We start from the raw sequence: 20,162 nt of genomic DNA, 5'->3' as shown, positions 1-20,162 counted from the left end.
TCACCCTTGATTTTCTGAAACAAATATCATGGTTGTTGCATATATTTCTTTACCATGCTATTGCTTTAAATTTATTATTGTTGATGGTTTTCAGATCTATGTTTCCAAGGGTTTTCACCCTACCATTTTCTAAGTGATTTTATGTAATTGATGTTGTAAGAACAGGAGTGGGCATGGTATTGACTTAAAGAATAATCATACAAGGTACTTATGAGTTTGAGTTACAGAGATTCATGATGAACAAATATTTAACAGCTAGTAAGTGGCACAAGGAAAAATAATAAAAATAGGGTTTGGGGTTATTGTTTAGTATTAAGATATGGATTAGGGTCAGAGCTAAAAGTTCAAGGGTAAGAGGTAGAGGTTATAGTTATGGTTATGGTTTAGGAATTAGGTATATGGTTAGCATTTAAGGTTAAGGTTAGGGTTAGTGTTAGGGTTAGAGTTCAGATTTAGGGCTTAGGGTGTAGGGGTTAGGGGTAAGATTTGAGTTTAAGTTTAGGGATAGGGTTTAGGCTTAGTATTTAGGGTTAGGAATAGGCATTGGGTTTAGGTTTAGGATTAAGTTTAGGGATAGGGTTGGGTTAGGGTTAGGGTAACAGGTTAGGATTAATGTTTAGGGTTAGGGATAGGCATTGGGTTTAGGTTTAGGATTAAGTTTAGGGATAGGGTTGGGTTAGGGTTAGGGTAACAGGTTAGGATTAATGTTCAGGGTTAGGGTTGGGTTGGGTTGGGGTAGGATTAGAGTTAGGGTTTAGGTTTAGGGTTCAGGTTAATGGTTATGGTTAGGTTTACAGTTAGGGTTTAGGGTTTACTATTTTTTTTTTTTTTTTTTTTTTTTTTTTTTTTTTTTTTTTGACAGGCAGAGTGGACAGTGAGAGAGAGAGACAGAGAGAAAGGTCTTCCTTTTGCCGCTGGTTCACCCTCCAATGGCCGCCGCTGCAGCCGGCGCACCGCGCTGATCCTGGCAGGAGCCAGGAGCCAGGTGCTTTTCCTGGTCTCCCATGGGGTGCAGGGCCCAAGCACCTGGGCCATCCTCCACTGCACTCCCTGGCCATAGCAGAGAGCTGGCCTGGAAGAGGGGCAACCGGGACAGAATCCGGCGCCCCAACCGGGACTAGAACCCGGTGTGCCGGCGCCGCAAGGTGGAGGATTAGCCTATTGAGCCACGGCGCCGGCTTAGGGTTTACTATTACAGTTGGAATTTGGGTTTAGGTTTAGTCATAGATTTTCAGGTTAGGGTTAAGTTTAGGGTTAGGGCAAGGACTTGTGTTTAGGGTTAGCATTAGGAGTGAGGCTTGATTAATGTTTAGGGTTAGGGGTTAGGTTTAAGGTTATTTTTATGGTTTAGGATTAGGGTTAGAGTTACGGGTTATATTTTATGATTAGGCTTAGAAGGAGGGTTTATGGTTAGAGTTAGATTTGGTGGTAAGGTAGGGTGTTAGAGCAAGGCAAGAATAATTAATCTAATCATATTTCTAATTGTCAATGTATCTATCTTACTATTTTCAGTCATCAGTACATTTTGATTAACACAACTCACATTACAGAGAAATAACAATCCTTACAAATGCGGATTTGACCCAATAGGATCAGCCCACCTACCCTTTTCAATAGTACTTTCCTCGTAGAGATTACATTTCTCTTATGTTATTTGGAAATTTATCCTCTTCTGTCTCTACCATGTATCTCATAAATAATTCAAACTCATAATAGCACTAACCTTGGTTTCCATTCTAGCTCTTGGCTTGGCTTATGAATGAATCCAAATAGGACTAGAATAAATAGAATACAAAATTTGTTTAAATAAACAAATGATTTTTTCTTTTTTACTTCAATTAATTTTTATTTACAAAATATAAATGTCTTTAAAAAGATACATTCCTTCACTTAATCAATGGAAAAAAGCTTTATTAGACAGAAGCAAAACTTAAACATATCACATATTTAGACAGGAATATGGATCATTAATAGTGTATGATCATAAAACACAAAATATAGTTTTTACTTAAGCCATTTCATGAGTGAGGTGTTTTTAAGTTTCTTCACTGACAACCCCATTTTAACAGTTGAACAAATTGTACTTAAACATTGGACAAATTGTACTTAACAATAGTAAAAATATAAAAATTCAAATTTAAACATGAAAATATGGAACAACAACAAAAGAACAGGAAGTATCTTCATTACCAGATTAACAAATTCACACTCAGGTGCTTTCTGAGGCATTTCAAAACACCTGCATCAAATATTGCATTCATTTGAGAGTTATCAATACATGTTCAGTACTGAGACTATTTGTAGCACTTACAGTGTATACAGAGCAGCATTAGACTACCATGGTTCATATTTGAGAAACACAGATTTAAGTTTTATGTCACAACTTGCCAATTTAACATTATAGCTAACTCAGTGATAATTGCTCATTTTATTTTTTTTCTTCTGAAACTCAATAAGCAAGTTATCATTTAAGCACAATGAATAATGCCATGTATTCTTCCTTATAATAGTAAATTTTTAAATCCAAATACTTTGTATCATGGAAACTTTACCTAGCCGTACGAAGGTTCCTGAATACAGTATAGGCATAAAGTTTCTTCTTTGTAGATTCCATTAATTTATAGTTATTTTAGTACAGATAGATGCAGGACACTATTTAGATTATTAGGCAAGAAAAATGTCAGTGAGTCACTATCTGTATTTAAGTATGACCACACCACAACCATAACCATGCCAAGTAAATGTCTTCACAAGTTCTCCACTGCTTCTGGGGTTATTTCCATGTCACAGGGTCTCAACCTATTTCAGAAAGTTCTTTTATTAAAGATTTTGAAATTTTTAAAAAGGAGAGAACAGTCCAACATGGGAAGTGGGATACACAAAAGACTCATAGAATGGCAGATGTCCTAAACAGCACTCTGGCCTCAGAATCAGCCCTTAAGGCATTCTGATCTGGCTAAAAAGCCCATGAAAGTATTTCAGGTGTGGAGCCTAGACACTCTGGCAAAAAAAAAGAAGACCTAAATTAAAGATCTCTGTGAGTGAGATCCCAGCGGAAAGAACGGGCCATTAAAGAAGGAGGTACCTTTCTTTGAAGGGAGGCGAGAACTTCCACTTTGATTATGTCCTTGTCTAAATAAGATCAGAGTTGGCGGACTCAAGAGGCTTCCATAGGCTTGGCAGCTCATGACAAGCCTTGGGTGATTACTGACGTCATAAATAAGAGTGTCAGGATAATCCTCCGCCTGTGGCGCCAGCACCCCGGGTTCTAGTTCCAGCTGGGGCGTCGGATTCTGTCCCAGTTGCCCCTCTTCCAGTCCAGCTCTCTACTGTGGTCCAGGAAGGCAGTGGAGGATGGCCCAAGTGCTTGGGCCCTGCACCTGCATGGGAGACCAGGAGGAAGCACCTGGCTCCTGGCGCAGCGTGCTGGCCGTAGCAGCCATTTGGGGGGTGAACCAATGGAAGGAAGACCTTTCTCTCTGTCTCTCTCGCTAATTCTGCCTGTCAATAAATAAATAAATAAATAAATAAGAGTGTCAATTGTTAAATCAACAACAGGAGTCACTGTGCACTTACTCCCCATGTAGGATCTCTGTCCTTAATGTGTTGTACTATGCAAATTAATGGTAAAACTACTACTCAAACAGTACTTTATACTTTGTGTGTCTGTGTGGGTGCAAACTGTTGAAATATTTACTTAGTATATACTATGTTGATCTTCTGTATATAAAGATAATTGAAAATGAATCTTGATGAAGAATGGGATGGTTGCAGGAGGGAAGGACGTTATGAGGGGAAAAGCTGCTATAATTCAAAAGTTGTACTTTGGAAATTTATATTTATTAAAAGTTAAAAAAAGATTTTGAAATTTAGCTGATGGAATATCTACAGTGTCAATAAGAGTTTTTTTCTTACTCTTCACTAACTAGTTCAAATATAGTATGCAGTGTTTAAAATTTTTATAGATTTCTTATTAAAATGATTAAAGGTATCTAAAATACCATTAGTGGGTAACATATTAACACTAACAGTATTTTTACATATGACACTAAGAGTATTTTTTTTTTGACAGGCAGAGTTAGACAGTGAAAGAGAGAGAGACAGAGAGAAAGGTCTTCCTTTCCATTGGTTCACCCCCCAAATGGCCGCTACGGCTGGCACACTGTGCTGATCTGAAGCCAGGAGCCGGGTGCCTCCTCCTGGTCTCCCATGTGGGTGCAGGGCCCAAGCACTTGGGCTGTCCTCCACTGCCCTCCCAGGCCACAGCAGAGAGCTTGACTGGAAGAGGGGCAACTGGGACTAGAACCCAGTGCCCCAACCAGGACTAGAACATGGGGTGCCAGCGCCGCAGGCAGAGGATTAGCCTAGTGAGCCACGGCACTGGCCTCTAAGAGTAGTTTTGAGACTATTTTTTTTCCTACCTAGAAAAGCTATTGGATTCATAATGAACACAGATATAATGCCACTTTAACCCTGCTGTTTTACAACATCAATAATAAGAGTGAATGCATGAAGCACAGAAAAGAAGAGCAGGATTTCAGGAGAAAAATCTAGTAAAGACTTGAATTTTGTATACCTAAAATACAAAAGTGTTCACACTGCTTATATGCACAATCATTATTTTCATCCTTTAAGTAGTTCAAATCTTTATTTCATTTCTAATTTTATCCAGAGATAAAAACCTAATTCATGACATAATGTATCTTAATCAATTTCAGTTTTCAAGTATTCAAGTAATGCAAACCCAAGTATTTTCTTTTGTGGCAGCAATACACTTATGAACTGAGCTTCAAAGACAGGAAAAAATTGAATTACAATAACTGATACACTCTTCTGCCCAAAGATATAAGAACAAAGACTTAACACTATAATCATACAAATGGTATATAATAAGTGAAGGGAAAACAATGGTCAATATAATCAATGTTGCCTTTTAAAAAAGAGTCAAAAACAGACTGTATTAACATGTGCCTAACTTCCCACTGACAGAATATTCTGAAATCTAAGGGATACAGAAGAAAAAACAGATTAAGTTCCGTTTTCCTGCTGCTTTTCCCTGAGTGTTCCTGTTGTTTACTTTGGATTTCCTTTGTACTTTTACTGGGAGATTTTCTGCCTTCAACTTCTTTCATGTTGATGACCATGTTTCTGTGTGTAGCACATCCTTAGGCTTCTTTTGTAAGGCTGGATGCGTGGTGACAGATTCTTTCAATTTGTTATGGAAGGTCTTTATTTCACCTTTATTCTCAAATGAGAGCTTTGTAGAGCACAGTATTCTGGGTTAACAGTATTTTCCTCTTAAGAGGTAGACTATATTTCGACATTGTCCCTTACCTGTAGGATTTCTGATGAGAAGTCAGCTGTGAGTCTAATTGGAGATCCTCTGAAAGTAATCTGGTGTTGCTCTTATGCATATTTTAGAATCTTTTCTTTATGTTTTATTGTGGAGAGTTTGATTTTTCTGGTCATTTCTATGAAAAGTTTTATGTGCTTCCTGTACTTTGATGTCCCTTTCTTTCTGCTAATTATGGAAGTTTTCTGTAATTATTTCACTAAAAAGGTCTTCTAATCCATTCTCTCTTTCCATGCCTTCAGGAACTCCTAAGACCCATATGTTGGGTTGTTTGATAGTATCCCATAAATCTCCAACACTGTTTTTTAGTTTTCTAATTTCTTCTTTTTCTTTTTTATCTGACTGTAGAATTTTCAGATTGTCTTCTAACTCAGATATTCTTTTTTCTGCCTCTCTGAGTCTGCTGTTAAGGCTTTCCAGCACATTTTATTTGATTTATTGAATTCTTCATTTCCAATATTTTATTTTGATTTCTCTTTTACCTCACCCCGGTTAGAATGGCTCACATTCAGAAATCTACCAACAACAGATGCTGGTGAGGATGTGGGGAAAAAGGAAAACTAACCCACTGTTGGTGGGGATGCAAACTGGTCAAGCCACTATGGAAGTCAGTCTGGAGATTCCTCAGAAACCTTACTATAACCCTACCATACAACCCAGCCATCCCACACCTTGGAATTTACCCAAAGGAAATTAAATTGGCAAACAAAAAAGCTGTCTGCACCTTAATGTTTATGGCAGTTCAATTCACAATAGCTAAGACCTGGAACCAACCCAAATGCCCATCAACAGTAGACTGGATAAAGGAATTATGGGACATGTACTCTATAGAATACTATACAGCAGTCAAAAACAATGAAATCTGGTCATTTGCAACCAAATGGAGGAATCTGGAAAACATCAAGCTGAGTGAAATAAGCCAGTCCCAAAGGGACAAATATATGTTCTCCCTGATCGGTGACAACTAACCGAGCATCTAAAAGGAAACCTGTTGAAGTGAAAGGGACTCTATGAGAAACAGTGACTTGATCAGCCTTTGTCCTGACTGCTGATGTACAATTAAATACTTTATGCCTTTTAGTATTTTTTTTGTTCTAGTTAATACTATTGGTTGAACTCTGTAATTAACACACAAATATTCTTAGGTGTTTAAAGTTAACTGAGAAGGGATCCCTGTTAAATATCAGAGTGCGAATAAGAGAGGGAGGAGATGTACAATTTGGGACATGCTCAATTGGACTTACCCCAAATGGTGGAGTTAGAATCATGCCAGGGGATTCCAATACAATCCCATCAAGGTGGCATGTACCAATGCCATCTCACTAGTCCAAGTGATCAATTTCAGTTCACAATTGATCACACTGATAGGTCTAAGAGTCAAAGGGATCATGCAAACAAGACTAGTGTCTGAATAATACTAACTGATAGAATAAAATGGGAGAGAACGATCCAACATGGGAAGCGGGATACACAGCAGAGTCGTAGAATGGCAGATGTCCTAAATAGCACTCTGGCCTCAGAATCAGCCCTTAAGGCATTCAGATCTGGCTGAAGAGCCTATGAGAGTATTTCAGGCATGGAAAGCCAAGACACTCTGGCAAAACAAACAAACAAACAAACCTAAATGAAAGATCTCTGTGAGTGAGATTCCAGTAGAAAGAACAGGCCATCAAAGAAGGAGGTACCTTTCTCTGAAGGGAGGAGAGAACTTCCACTTTGACTGACCTTGTCTAAATAAGATCAGAGTTGGTGAACTCGAAAGGCTTCCATAACCTTGGCAACTCATGACTAGAGCCTAGGGAGATTACTGATGCCATAAACAAGAGTGTCAATTTGTTAAGTCAACAACAGGAGTCACTGTGTACTTACTCCTCAAGCAGCAACTCTGTCCTTAATATGTTGTCCAATGTGAAGCAATGCTATAACTAGTACTGAAACAGTATTTTTCACTTTGTGTTTCTGTGTGGGTGCAAACTGATGAAATCTTTACTTAATATATAGTAAATTGATCTTCTGTATATAAAGAGAATTGAAAATGAATCTTGATGTCAATGGAACAGGAGAGGGAGCAGGAAATGGGAGGGGTGCAGGTGGATGGGAAGTTATGAGGGGGAAAAAGCCATTGTAATCCATAAGCTGTACTTTGGAAATTTCAATTTACTAAATAAATGTTTAAAAAAATAAAAAAAAATAAAATCTCAGTTTTGTTGGAGAAATTTTCATTTATGTCATACATGGATTTCTTTTATTTTTTTTGGCAGGCAGAGTGGATAGTGAGAGAGAGAGAGACAGAGAGAAAGGTCTTCCTTTTTCCATTGGTTCATCCCCCCAATGGCTGCCATGGTCGGCACACAGCGCTGATCCAAAGCCAGGAGCCAGGTGCTTCTCCTGGTCTCCCATGCGGGTGCAGGGCCCAAGGACTTGGGCCATCCTCCGCTGCACTCCTGGGCCACAGCAGAGAGCTGGACTGGAAGACGAGCAACCAGGACAGAATCCGGCACCCCGACTTGGACTAGAACCTGGGGTTCTGGCGCCTCAGGCAGAGGATTAGCCTATTGAGCCATGGTGCAAGCCATATATGGATTTCTTATTTAAATTTACCCATTTAAAAATTAAATGGACTATTTGTCTGAATTTATCACTACAATGGCAGGACTCAATAGAGGGAGGGGACATCCATCCAATGGGGTAATTTTGTAATGATATCTGGCTGAGATGCCAATGTACTGTTCATCGAACATTGTTTTGCCTCCTTCCCCAGCAGATACGTCAGACGCATGGAAGAAGAAAACCACACAGGAGTATCAGAATTCCTCCTCCTGGGCCTCTCAGCAGACCTTGAACTGGAGCCCCTGCTCTTTGGACTATTGTTGTCCATATACCTAGTCACCGTGTTTGGGAACCTGCTCATCATCCTAACCATCAGCTCTGACTACTACCTCCACACCTTCATGTATTCCTTCCTCTTCAACTTGTCCTTTGTTGATGTGTTTCACTTCTATAGTCCCCAGAATGTTGGTATACAACCAAATACAGCAGTGATATTCCCTAGAGAAGATATCTCACTCAGGTGTATTTTTAAGATTATTGTTGTAACAGACCATTTACACCTGACCACAAAGGCTTATGAATAGTTTGAGCCCATCTGCCAGCCACTGAACTGGAGTCATCATGAACCCCTTCTTCTGTGGCCTGATTTGCATGTCTTGGTTCACCACTAAGGAACAGGTTTAGCCTGGTCCATACTTTCCTCATGATGCAATTGACCTTCTCTACTGGCACTAAAATCCCTTTCTGTGAACTGGCTGAGGTTCTCAAGAGGACCCATTCAGATCCCCTCATCAACGACATCTTGTATGTGTCAACTATATTGAAGGATTTGTTTCCACTACTCAGCTTATCTTCCCTTACTCTCAGATTTTGACCTCCATAATGAACATGTCCTCCAATGCAAGCAAGCATAAAGCATGCTCCACCCATGGTTCTCGCCCCTGGGTTTTCTCCTTGTTCTGTGGAACAGGACTTGGAGTCTACCTCAGTTGTGCTGTGACTCATTGTTCCCTGTGGTCAGCCCCATACTTCATCTACAGCCTGAAGAACAGTGATGTGGAGGGGGCCTTGACATGGCTCCTCAGCAGAGCAGCCTCTTGTCCTTGATAAATCACTGTCCTCAGAAATACATGAATGTTGCTGCCCTCTTAGATAAATGCCATAAATTTAATTATTCTGACTCTTTTTCTTCCATAAAAGGTATACTTTGTTTCTATCCCCTAGGCATCCATGATGTCATCTTATTTGCCTTGGTATTTGTTTCTTCTCAAATATCCCCTCAACCATTACATTTTGACTATCATTTTGAGTGGATGTATTGGGTTTTACTGATGATAAATGACAAAGTAGGGCTCCCTAAGCCCCCCTCTTCTCCAGGGGATCTTGGATGGAAACTGTGAAGAGGAGAGATTCTCGACGTACTGGGGACTGGGTGGGGACAGGGAATCTCCATGAGCTAAAGGCCCCTCTCTTCCTATGGTGGCCACAGTGGGGCTAGTGATCTCCCTGGGACTCATGATACAGGAGATCTTACTTCCTGGAGGCCTTGTGGACCACTCTGTTTCTGTGGCCAAATTCATTGTTATACAGGAAACAAGCTTGACAAATGGTCATTGAGGGTAATGCCTCTCCAGCATAAAGGTAGAGAAGTGGGTGTCACTGTTAAATTGGCAGAAGACAATCTGGTCTACAGTGTAACTGAGGATGCCTTTCAGGCACCTTCTAAAACCTACTTTAGCACCTTTTAGTTTTCATCAAATTTGGAAGCTTTCTGCACATGATGGGTCAGATCCACATCCACCATATTGAGTGTGGGCACTTGGTGGTCGCACCCATGATTTTCCCATTCAGCTGAAGAATGACTGTGCCTATGGCCTTGGTAGCACCAGTGGACGCAGAGATGACCTGGAAAGCTCTGCAGCCATCACACCATAAATTCCTGGAAGAGACATCCACAACCTTCTAGGTGACAGTGATGGGAATAGACAGTGTTCGTGAGTCTCTCCATGTTGCCAAAATTGTCATGGATAATCTATTCCAGGGGTACTAAGCTGTTGGTTGTATAGGAGGCATTTTTGGCCATTTTGAGGGTGGTGGTGTATTTCTCATGGTTCATACTCATCACAAACATAAGACATCAGCAGAGGGGGCAGAGATGATGATCCTTTTTGTTCCACCCTTCAAGTGATCCCTGGCCTTCTCCATGGTGGTGGAAGACACCAGTGGACTCCATAACCTAGTATGTACCAGACTCAGCCTATTTGATGTTAGTGGGTTCTTCTCCTAGAATATGGATTCCCATTGAAAAGAAGTTTCCTGTCTGTTGTCAGCCTTGGCTGTGCCATTCAACTTGCTGTGGATGGAAACATACTAGAATATGTAGGCTATGTAGCTGGGATCAAAAATGGGATCAGTGATGGCAACACCATCCACTTGGCCAGAATTAAAAGCAGTCCTGTTGACCAGTCACCTAATACATCCTAATTCATTCACTCCAGCCTTCACCTCTGGTGCTACACAGGAAGATGCAGCTGTCTGCCAAATGAGGAAGAGCAGAGAACCCCCTTTTGTAACTATTAAGGTTACATCTTCATTAAGTTTTCTTTTTTAAAAATTTTTATTTATTCATCCATTTGAAAGTTAGAGTTACAGAGAGGGAGAGGCAGAGGCTGAAAGATCTTTTATCCACTGGATAAGTTCCCAAATGCATGAAAGGATCATGTCTGTGCCAGGCCTAATCCATAAGCCAGGAACTTCATCCAGATCTCCCACAAGGGTGCAGGGCCCAAGGACTTGCACCATCTTCCAATGCTTTCCCATGAGTAACAGAGAACCCCTTTTGTAACTATTACAGTTCCATCTTCATTAAGTTTTGTGACTGGGAAAGCAGCAGAGGATGGCCCAAGTGTTTGGGTCCCTGCATGATGTGGGAGATGTGGAAGAAGCTCCTGGATCTTAGCTTCAGTCTGGCACAGTCTTGGCCATTACGGCTATGTGTGGAGTGAACCAGTAGATGGAAGATTCATTCCTTCCCTCCCTCTCCCTTTCCTTTTCCATAGAATAAACTTTAAAAAAAATAGCTCCAAGTTTGCTTTTGGTTTTGCTACGCCAATGGCAAACACGTTTTTGCTGTCCAGAAAATTCAGTTTAATTGCTTCATGTTTTCAGTGGAGTATAATATAATGTGTGTCTGACAGTCATAGATCAGGTGATATATGTGACTCTGTTAAGCTTTCATATTAAATTGCAATGTGAATTGACTTCCCCCCTTTCCCTGAGCATTGTGTAAACTAAACTCAGTTAAAGAATAGCTAACACTGAACTGTGGGCCCACTGGACCAGGGGAAAGCTTTCCAGTGTTTTTCTCTGCTAATCTGTCTATTTAATCCTGTTATTTTAATGTTACAAATAAGTAAACAAGCAGATGTCTGAAAAAGTAATGTTTTATGATAAAAGTTTTGCTTCATATTGGCTTTAGATTTGCAGAGAAATTGTGAAGGAAATGCCATGATTTCCCATGCGGCCCATCCTAGTTTTCCCTGTTACATGTCAGGATGAGCAGATGACATACTAAGGTGGAGCCCTCTCCATCGAATCATGGTCAACTAACTCCATTTTAAAATGGACTTTCTTACCAGACTTTGTTTCTTTTCTAAATTCATAAAAATGAAATTTCATGTATTTCATATATACAGTTTTAAATGCATAATGATATTTCCCATCATCTTCTCCCTTCCGCATTCACTCCTACCCTCCCAGCTCATTTTTTCTTCTCTTCTTTTTATGATGATCATCATGACCCATGCAGCAAGGCAGAGGGGGCAGTGAGCAATGAAATAAAAAAAAAAGAAGAGAGATTATGAAAAGCTGGGGGCCAAAGGGATCCTCTCTAAATTAGGAGGAGGGGCCTCTCTCTGGCTTGCTCTGCAGTTTTTATTTCTGTACTTCTCTGCCAGATACTCTTGCTGACACCAGGCCAAGTTACTGTTTAGCTAACAACAGCATTCTCTGCGCAGATCTCAACCAGACTGTCACGTGATCACCTAAGGTGTGTGTCTGTTTATTTTTTCCCACATAGTATTCACGTTTCTTTCTCCACTGAGTGGCCTTTCACCCTTTGACAGTTGACTGCATTTGTCCTGGTCTTTTTTGGGGGCGTTCTCTGTTCATCTCCATTTACCCATCTGTGTTTTCCATCTCCAGTCTCAAATTTACTTCATTGCGATGTCTCCACGCTAACTGTTGGGATTCAAATGTTCCAGTTCTTCATGACTGGCTTTCTTCAGGCAAATGTCATCTGTTCTAGGAATGGAAACAGGTAACTGGGAATTTATGGTTTCACTGAATTTCTGTCTAAAGTGAAAGAATTTTCATTTTAACAATTTGACTTTGTCAATCCCGAATAATGAATGTCTGCCTTGATTTGTATTTCATTTGATTTCTTTCCATAATATTTCAAGGTTTACTAAATATATATTTATACTTTTCTGGCTTAATGAATTCAATTTTTGGCAGTGCAATTGTTAGTAGTATTGTTTTAAAAATTTTCAAATTCCAATTTTCAATTTTTCTTCATCCTTTTTCTTTTTAAAAGTTTTATTAATAGAAAGAGAACAAACTTCATGTATTTCATAGGTACAATTCTAAGTAGATAACCGTATTTCCCTTTCTTCCTCCCTCAATCCCCTCCTTGCTTTCACATTATTACTGATATGTAATAAATCCACTGTCTTTTGTGTTCTGGCCATGTATTTTGAATCGTTGTTATTTCCATCCATTGCCATCCAGACACGTGTGGGCTCTATTTTATCTAACTCTCCAGTCAGGACTTCAGAGCCGTGCATTTCAGGATCACTGGGTTTGCTAACAGTGGATGCCAAACCACGGTGCAGAGAGCATACAGAGCTCCTGCGCTGCGACCTCCGGCCACCAGGGGGCATTAAATCTATGTTCTCGGACCTAGGCACAGTGATACTTCTGTGCCCGCTGGTCTCCTCCTCCACTGCAGGGACCAGGCTTTGCAGTCAGGAGTATCCATGGGGAGATGCCTCTGCCTGGGGACACCTGGAGACAGCCACCATGGGAAAGGGAGCTTTGTTCTCCTCAACACCAGACCAGGGAGACGCCGCCATTGCTCCTGTTGGCTGGGGCTGATGGAGTGAGGCAAAGGTGAGGGAAAGGCTTGGGAAAGGCGTGGAAGGTGGAAGATGGAAGGTGGAACAGCTCCTCCCTGCCCTGTTCCGCAATGTTGGGCTGCTCCCTCCGCCCTGGCATCACAGACCACGAGGCTTGTGTCGGTCTGGGCCTGTTGCTGCGGGAAATCTCCCACACAGAGATGGGAAGGAGAAGCATGGACACTGGGGAGAAGCAACCTTGGTTGGGGTCCTGGAAAGCGAGGAGCAGCCCTGAGGCAGAGAAGGGGCCAGGGTGCACCTGGTGCCTGCTTTTACCAGCTCGTGCATCCTACAGTGTTAGATATGGGAAAAGTCAGTGTTTTGGAACTCTCAACGCCATTTTAAGTGTAAATGGGAGTCTGTGCAGAGAAGAACTTTGGGAAAAATAAAGAATATTTGAGCCAAGGGCCAGTGCACAGCGGGCAGTGCCAACAGGAACCTGGGCACCAGGCCCGGTGTGGTCAGCCACGAGCTTCTCTGGGTAAAGAATCTACCTGGTAAGGTTCTGCTTAATTTCTGGGAGACTACGGAGATGGAGGTCTCTGGTGACCCCACCATGAGCATGCTGGGCTGTATGTGATCATCTGACGATGGCTATATTTTTGATTTTTAATTTAATTTAATTTAATAATAATTATTAATTTTATTCTTATTAATTTTAATTTAATTTTAAATTAAATTTTATTTTATTATTTTTTATTTAATTTTATTTTATTTTTAAAATTTTTTGATTTTTACTTTTTTTTTTAATTCTGTAATTATCACACAGTTATTCTTAAGTGTTGAAAATTAACTGAAATGTGATCCCTGTTTAACATGGGAGTGGGAATGGGAGAGGGAAGGGATGTATAATTTGGGACATGCTCAGGCTGACTTGCCCCAAGTGGTGGAGTTGGAAGCATACCAGGGGATTCCAATTCAATCCCATCGAGGTGGCATGTACCAATGCCATCTCACTGTTCCAGGTGATCAGTTTCAGTTCACAGTTGGTCATGGTGGAGGGACTGGGAGTCAAAGGGAGCACATAGATAAGTCTAGTACCTGCTAACGCTAAACAATGGAGTAAATAAAGGGGAGAGTGATCCAACATGGGAAGTGAGATACTCAGCAGACTCATAGAATGGCGGATGTCCTAAATAGCACTCTGGCCTCAGAATCAGCCCTAAAGGCATTCGGAGCTGGCTGAAAAGCTCATGAGAGTATTTCAGGCATGGAAAGCCAAGACACTCTGGCAAAAGATCTCTGTGAGTGAGATCCCAGTGGAAAGAACAGGTCATCAAAGAAGGAGGTACCTTTCTCTGAAGGGAGGAGAGAACCTCCACTTTGACTATGACCTTGTCTAAACAAGATAAGAGTCGGAGAACTCAGAGGGCTTCCATAGCCTTGGAAACTCATGACTGGAGCATAGGGAGATTACTGATGCCATAGTCAGGAGTGTCAATTGGTAAAGTCAACAACAGGAGTCACTGTACACTTACTCCTCATGTAGGATCTCTATCCTTAATGTGCTGTACATTGAGATTTAATGCTATAACGAGTACTCAAACAGTATATTTCACTTTGTTTTTCTATGGGGGTGCAAACTGTTGAAATCCTTACTTAATGCATACTAAACTGATCCTCTGTAAAAAAAAAAAAAAAGAAATTATCAATTCCCAACTTGACTCTCACTGGGATTAAACATGACAATAGGTCTGATCTGATTTCATCATCATTTAAAAAAAATCATCTATCATTTTTCACTTTATGTTTCTGTGTGGGAGCAAACTGTTGAAATCCATACTTGATGTATACTAAGCTGATCTTCTGTATATTAAGATAATCAAAAATGAATCTTGATGTGAATGGAAGGGGAGAGGGAGTGGGAAAGGGGAGGGTTGTGGGTGGGAAGGACTGTATGGGGGGGAAGCCATTGTAATCCATAAGTCGTACTTTGGAAATTTATATTCATTAAATAAAAGTTAAAAAAATTTTTTTTTGATTTTTACTTTTTAATTAATTAATTTATTTTAATTTATTTTATTTTATATTTTATATTAATCCATATGAGATCTTTTCAGGGTATTGTTCTCTGTCAGTCTATTTAGTCTTGTTATTTTAATCTTACAAATAAGTAAACAGGTGTCTGAAAAAAGTATCTGTGTTTAACAGTAAAGTTTTTGTTTCATATTGGTTTTATTTTTGCACAGAAATTGTGAAGAAAATACCTAGATTTTCCTTGTGGCCTGAACCTAGTGTCCCTTCTCACATGTCAGGATTGTCAGATGTGTTATTCAGATGGAGCACTCTCCATCCAATCATGTTCAAGTAACCTCTTTTTAAAATTGACTTGCTTATCAGAATTTGTTTTTAATTTTCTGAATTTATAACAAATGAACAAATTTCATGTATTTCATATATACAATTTTAAGCATAATGATACTTCCCATCCTACCTTCCCTCACTCCCACTTGACCACCTCCATCTTTTCTTATTTTTCTTTTAATTTTTACAATGACATATTTTCAATTTCCTATATAATCACAAGTTTACCTCTCCCCTAAATAAAAGGTTCAAGAAATAGTAAGTAGAAAACAAATAACCGCTTTATAACATTACTTTGGGGATTAGATCTCAACTACATATTTTGGGGGGACACAAACATTCAGAGCATAGTAATTAGCAGATTTTTTTTCTGAGTTCTGTGAGACATCATAGCAATAATAAAAACAGAATAGGGAGTTGTATGAGGCTCCAATTGTCGCTCCCCCTCTTCGCGGAGGAACGACACAGGACCCTGCCGCTGTTCTTTTGTCTGCTCGGCCCTTCCCGGGTTTGCTGCTGGTCCTTTCCGGGTTGGCTACTGACCCTTCCACCTCCGTGGAAGGGCGGCTCCCCCTGCCACTTTCCCCACTTCCGCGGGGGAGCGGCACACCGCCGGCCAGCTCTCTCCGGGGCTGCTCAGATGTTCCTCAGGTGTTCTTGGTGCATGTTGTCTCTCTCCTCCTTTATAGTCCTCTTCCACCAATCCCAACTGCTACCCACACGCCGAGTATGCTGCTCTCCTCCAATCAGGAGCAGGATCAGCTCCTGCAGGTCATTACTCAAGTTGGTGAGAGGCAGCTGCATAGAAGCTGTTTACTCCTCTCCCAGCGCCATATTGTGGGAGAGCAGATGCATAGAATAAGTCTTAATTCCAGTAACTTAGTCTAGTCCGAGTTGCTCCCCACACCAATCTGTAGCCAAGTCAAACAGGAATATCAGTAAATACTTTGTTTTTTAATTTTTAATTTTTTACAGAATCAGTATGGTTTGTAGATACAATTCCAAGAACATAATGGTATTCTCTCCTTCCCTCCCTGCTATATTCTCCCTTTCACCTGCTTTCTTCTTCCTTTCTGTCTTTATTTTAATTTTTGAGATAACATTGTAACTATACATTACAGTAAAATGGCTTAGTAATTCACCAAATAAATTTAACACGTAAAAAGTTTCTAGTCTGTTTTGTTTTTTGTGATTTCCCTAAGAGTTTATAAATTATGTTAATTTGTCAAATAATCAAGTTTTGCTTTCATTGATTTGTTAAAAAGATTTCTTTATTTGAGAAGCAGAGTCAGAAAGGCAAGTGGGGAGAGAGAGAGAAAGAGAAAGAAAGAGAGAGAGAAAGAGAGAGAGAAATAATCCACCTACTGATTCACCTGTCACATCAACATAACAGCCTGGGCAGAATCAGACCAAATCAAGAAGCTGTATCACCATGTGATCTCCATACTGATGCAGGGACTCAAGTACATGTGCCATGACATGCTGCTTTGTATGATCTGTGTCAGCACTACTACAAATAAGTAACCATAACTGCAACTAGAACCCAAGTATATGGTGGATGCCTATATCAGGTTTCCTAATCAATAGGCTAAATGTCTAGCCCATATTATATTGCCTCAATTCAATTTGGTCAGTATGTAATGTCCTTCTTTGTTTTGAGTAATAATACTTGTCCCATGCATACATTACATGTTAGTGTGGTCACACCAGCTGGATTTTGCACTTTGATATAAATATATATGCCCTTTTCTGTCACTTAAAACCTATTTATGTATTTGAATCTGAAATGATTTTCTATAGACAGTACATGGTTCAAATTAATTTTTTTAAAAAATTATTTCTTTGAGAGGTAGAATTACAGAGAGAGGGAGAGACAGAGAGAAAGGTCTTCTGTTTGCTGGTTTACTCCCCAAATGACCACAATGGCCAGAGCTGGGTCAACCCAAAGCCAAGAACCAGAAGCCAAGAGCCAGGATCTTGTTCTGGGTCTCCAATGTGGGTGCAGGGGTTCAAGCACTTGGGCTATCTTCTACTGCTTTTCTAGGCCATAGCACAGAGCTGGATCAGAAGAGCAGCCAGGACACAGACCAGAGCCCATATGGGGTGTCAGCACCACAGGAAGTGGCTTTACTTGCTACACCACAGTGCTGGCCCCTCAAATTAGTTTTTAAAAGTTTATTGTGGGGGCTAGTGCTGTGGTGTAGTGGGTAAAACTGCCACCTACAGTGCTGGCATCCCATATGGGCACTGGTTTAAGTCCTGGATGCTCCATTTCCAATTCAGCTCTCTGGTATGGCCCAGGAAAACAGTAGAAGATGGCCCAAGTCCTTGGGCCCCTGCACCCATGTGAGATACCTGGAAGAAGCTCCTGGCTCCTGGCTTTGGATTGGCCCAGCTGTGGCCATTGCAGCCATTTAGGGAGTGAACCACCAGATGGAAGACCTCTCTCACTCTCTCTCTACCTCTCTCTGTGATTATCTTTCAAATAAATTAATTAAATTTTAAAAATTTCATTGTGATGATATTTGCCTTTTTATTGGAGAGGCAAAAATATGTATATTAAAATAATTAGGTTATTACTTCTGAAATTTTACTGTTGTCGGATAAGATATTTGTTCCTCATTTCCACCATTTATTGCATTACCTTCATTCAGTTGAATTTTTTAGTCAAAAGTTTTGATTGCCTCCTAATTTTCTTCTTTGTACATATTTGTGATACTTTACATTCTTATTGTACATGTCCTATGTACTTTATGTACATACCAAAATTAGTATAGGAGACAAGAGTATCATATATTGAGGAAAATTGCTATGTTAAGATGACATACAATGGGGGGTGGGATTTGGCCTATTAGTTAATACACCAGGGTGGATGAATTCCTTCAACATGTGCACACAGTTATCTAGGGGCTGGTGTTTTTGGTGTAGCAGGTAATGCTACTGCCTGTGATACTAGCATCCGTATGGGCACCAGTTCAAGTCCCAGCCACTCCACTTCCAGTCCAACTCCCTGCTAATGCACCTGGGAAATTAGTGGAGCATAGCAGAAGTGTTTGAGTCCCTGCATCCATATGAGATCTGAAAGAAGTTCCTGGCCCAGCCTCGTACATGAGGCCATTTGCAGAGTGAATCCATGGGTGGAAGGTCTGCCACTCCCTCTCTCATTGTAACTCTGCCTTTCAAAGAAATAAAATAAATCTTTAAAAAATTATCCAAATATATTGACACCAAGATTATATATATGTATATAAATAATAACATCCTAAATATATAGCCCCTTAGTCTGAGTTGATGCCATCTACAATAGCATACAGAAATTCTGCTTCTATGTGCCTTGATCCAATACCACTTTTCCTGTAAAGATAACATCTTCTTATATTGTGTGCACAAACATGCCTGTTTATAATTACTTTTTAAAATTTTGTTTGAGAAATAAAACTTCATGCATCTAATATATACAGATTTGCAAACATGATGATTCTTACCCCCTACCTCCCTCTACTCATATTCTTGCCTTTCTTTCTCCTGCCTCTTTCTTTCTCATTCTTATTTTTCACAAAGGTCAGTTTTCAGTTAATTTTTATACTCATAAGATTAACTCTACACTAAATAGAGAATTCACTGATTAGTATGAACGAAAAATGAAGAAAAAAGCTAAACCAACCAACCAACCAAACAAAATATTATTCCTAGACAGTCGAGGCAAGGGCTATTCAAAATTATCTCTCAAATTGTTAATTTTGCTCCTATAGGTTACATTTTAGGTACTCTATTAGTTACCACAGATCAGAGAGACCATATGGTATTTGTCTTTTTGTGACTGGCTTATTTCACTAAGTATAATGCTTTCCAGTTGCATATTTTCTTGCAAATGAAAGGATTTTATTTTTTAATCCTGTGTAATATTCCATACTGTATATATATCATAATTTCTTTATCTAGTCTTTAGTTGATAGACATCTGGGTTAATTCCATATCTTAGCTATTATAAATTGAGCTGAGATGAATATGGGGGTACAGATAACTCTTTCATATGCTGATTTTATTTTCTTTGGATAAATTCCCAGGAGTGGAATGGCTGGGTCATATGGTAGGTCTATATTCAACTTTTTGAGATATCACCATACTGTCTTCCACAGTGGCTGTACCAGTTTACATTCCCTTCAACAGTGGATTAAGGTACCTTTCTCCCCACATCCTCACCAGAATTTGTTGTTTGTTGATTTCTGCATGGGGGCCATTCAAATGGGGGTGAGGTGAAACACCATTGGGGTTTTTATTTGCTTTTCTCTGATGGCTAGCATCCTGAGCGTTTTTTCATATGTCTATTGACCATCTGAATTTCCTCTCTTGAAAAATGTTCAGTTACTTTGTCCACTTATAAATTAGATTGTTTGGTTTGTTGTTTTCAATTTCTTGAGCTCTTTATAGATTCTGGAAGTTAATTCTTTGTCTGTTGCATTTTTTGCAAATATTTTCTCCCATTCTGTCAGTTGCCTCTTCACTTTGCTGAGTGTTTCTTTTGCAGCACTGAAGCTGCTCAGTTTGATGTAATTCCACTTGTTAATTTTCGCTTTGATTGCTTGTGCTTCTGGGGTCTTTTCCAAGAAATCTTTCCCAATGTCTTGTAGGGTTTCCCCAATGTTCTCTTGTAATTTGATGGTATCACATCATAGATTTAGGTCCCTGATCCATTTTGAGTGGATTTTTGTATAAGGTGTAAGGTAGAGGTCTTGTTTCATGCTTCTGCATGTTGATATCTAGTTTTCCCAGCACCATTC

General features: G+C 39.9%; 1 pseudogene; it reads right to left on the bottom strand.

Moving 5' to 3' along the window:
- Positions 1–9,485: 9,485 nt before the first annotated feature.
- LOC149126809 (glyceraldehyde-3-phosphate dehydrogenase pseudogene) lies at positions 9,486–10,366 on the bottom strand (annotated as a pseudogene).
- Positions 10,367–20,162: the final 9,796 nt, after the last annotated feature.

The sequence above is a fragment of the Oryctolagus cuniculus genome, chromosome 5 (assembly GCF_051225735.1).
Source record: "Oryctolagus cuniculus isolate XC-2025 breed Fujian yellow rabbit chromosome 5, ASM5122573v1, whole genome shotgun sequence".
NCBI classification, from domain to species: domain Eukaryota; kingdom Metazoa; phylum Chordata; class Mammalia; order Lagomorpha; family Leporidae; genus Oryctolagus; species Oryctolagus cuniculus.
The sequence above is the reverse complement of the archived record's forward strand: the minus strand, read 5'-3'. Positions and strand labels throughout refer to the sequence as shown.